The 2,740-nt window shown below is 38.0% G+C and overlaps 1 long non-coding RNA gene across 2 annotated transcripts; it reads left to right on the forward strand.

The window, feature by feature from the left end:
• On the forward strand, nucleotides 1-2,740 carry LOC115142175 (uncharacterized). 2 transcript variants are annotated; one of them, XR_003865475.2, is made up of 4 exons: nucleotides 1-233; nucleotides 981-1,073; nucleotides 1,317-1,476; nucleotides 1,812-2,740. It is a non-coding gene; the product is annotated as an uncharacterized LOC115142175 (long non-coding RNA). The 2 variants fall into 2 exon arrangements; XR_003865474.2 differs by lacking the exon at nucleotides 1-233 and adding an exon at nucleotides 291-479.

A 2,740-nucleotide genomic window follows, 5' to 3' on the forward strand; every position in this document is an offset into this window, starting at 1 on the left:
ATTTACATATCCCATAAGTGTCTTCCTATTTTATCTATCATTGAAGGAGGACACTCCTTCAAGCGAAACAGGTTTTAGTTGGAAGAAGACTTTTTCAAAAGCTCCCAGACATAGCATATACAGCCTTATTTGACTCGGGAATAGGACAATGAACAACATTTGGCACAATAAGTAACTTACTCAAGGATTCATGTCAACAAGACTTTAAGTTTGGAAAAGAGAACCACCCCAAGGTAAGGAAGCTGAGGAACTGTATGGTTTCAATCAGTTAAATATCTTAAATTATTGATATGTTAAACCCTCAAAATACATAAATATCTTAAATATATATACGGTTTGTTATAGAGTTAAGATGAATGAAATGACGCACAGTGACGCCAAACGTACAGTCAACGTACTGACGTAGGTTTGTGGGAAATCCCTTTCCACATTCACACCGAATAGAAAACATGGGGAATACATGTTTCAATGGCAAAAAGGTAGTTTTGTCTTTCGAAATACTATTTTTATGTATTTCTCTGTACATTTAGAAATTAAGAACATTGACATAAATTCAACATAGGCTATGTGCATGCATGCATGTAGATTTTTGTCTAAGTGAATGTCAACAGCATGTTGTTTGTGCTATGCTACTCAACAAGTGCAAGCTAATAACGAAACTAAAGAGCATTTTTGCTATCATTTTACAACATTTTGAAAATGTGCACAATAGTGTAGACGGGAAGTTTGACAAAACTGTAGACTATAGGGACCATTCATCCCTCAGAGCAGACCACAGTTGAAGTCAGTTTTGGCCAGGTAACCAACACACGCAGAACTGCTAAAGGCCATTGAGTTTCAAATGAGTAAACTACAACAATTTAACTATATGATCGAGGAAATTGAGCCACAAGTTTGTTTGAGACTTAGATTTCACTTCGATTATGTTTTATTCAGAACAGAGATGAGTAAAGTTATGAATGCATTTTGTGATGTTGCAGACCCAGAGTGAGGAACAGCATGAGAAGAATCAAGATGCCGGCCCCTCTGAGGGTCAGAATCATAACAATTGCCATCCTCACCAACCTCTAATGGTATTGGTTTCAACTACTAAACTACTGAACTGTCCAACTACTCATCACTGAATTTCAAATGTTACAATAACATACTAAATTAATGTGTAACTCAATTAAAAGAAAGTATTCAGTCTACTAGTTTGTCTTAAAGTTTTGAGATTTCAAAATCGTACTAATTGCCGCCTGTGAACATTGTATGATATCATGTCATATATATTGTTATCACTTTACCTTCAATATATTCTAATCTCCTCACAACAGCGGTGGTCCCATTTCAGGCTGGGGTGGCGGGTGTGGATATACATCCTCATCTAGGCTTCATCTCAATAGGATCATCTCCAGACTGTGTTCAGGCAGCTCTACCTCATAACGATGGCTCTTCCTCACAGCATTCACCTCAACACCAGCTTCTTCAATGATGGTAGGGTTTCACGATAGTGAGGGAACAAAAGCACAACCATACCTTCAATCAAGCAAGGTATCTAGTTATAGCTCAAACAGAATGGAGGCACACAGAGCAGCAACATTAGTAAACATATTGATATTACATAACGTACACAAGAATCCCCAAGTGTGAATTCACAGCCACCTATAAATGAAATGATACCATGCAGAAAGCACACCATTTTACGACTGATCTATCATAGATCTAAAACTGAGATTAAACTGTGGTGGTGTTTACCAAATGAGTCACTCTCAGTCAGATATAATCATCTGAGTTCTTCTAACCTGTTCTGTTCTGTCCTGTTGTTGCAGCAGTCATAACATCAGGTATGAAAAGCTCCAGTAGCCTTGGAAGAAGAGATTACGTGAAGGAAGCGGCTGCTTTTGAAAACATTTCTGCTGCTATTTTCTGCTGCTTTTAAGATGTATGTATGTGTGTGTGTGTGTGTGTGTGTGTGTGTGTGTGTGTATAAGCATGTGTGTGTGTGTATGTGGTAGCTAGGCAATGTATGTTTTTGTATTTAAGATATACATTTTAATTTTAAGATAAATATTTGCTATTACTTATGCAGTGAGATGGCCTTTTCATGTTCCAATCAAAATCATAAAAACACCAAGAGTGCTTTGGTGATTCCACTCTGGTTGCAGATAATATTTTTTTCTGATAGATTAGTTAGCCTTCAAAATTCTTTACATATGAGCATGAACTAGCCATAATATTATCGCCTTGATCACACTGACAGCATCATTGTGCATTGTCTAGATATGTGTGCAACAAAAGTTCACCTTCTGCTACCATTTTTGTCAAGCCGTCTACACATACAGTTTGACTCATATGTTTGATAAATCCAACGTTTGCACCACACAGAACGCACTGCAACTGCCTCTGCAACGCAATGCTGTAAGTCAAATGCAGCATTCCATTGGAAATGAATGTACTTCTGGTGTACTAAAACGCAATGAAGCTGTTGGTGTGACTGAGCCATTTTAAGTTGGATTTATCGTCAAACTGTATGCATAGAGGGCTTGACAGAAAGGGTAGCAGAAGGTGAATGTTGAAGTTTTGTAGCATACATTTCAAGATGATGCTGCGTACCATTTTGCGCAATAACACTGCAGGTGTGATCAAGGCATTATCCATCGAACTAGCTTACGGCTCAGCTCGTCTCACTACTTTAGCTAATTAACATAGATACATACAGTGCCTTGCGAAAGTATTCGGCCCCCTTGAACTTTGCGAC

This window comes from Oncorhynchus nerka, linkage group LG14 (genome assembly GCF_034236695.1).
Source record: "Oncorhynchus nerka isolate Pitt River linkage group LG14, Oner_Uvic_2.0, whole genome shotgun sequence".
In the NCBI taxonomy this organism is placed as follows: domain Eukaryota; kingdom Metazoa; phylum Chordata; class Actinopteri; order Salmoniformes; family Salmonidae; genus Oncorhynchus; species Oncorhynchus nerka.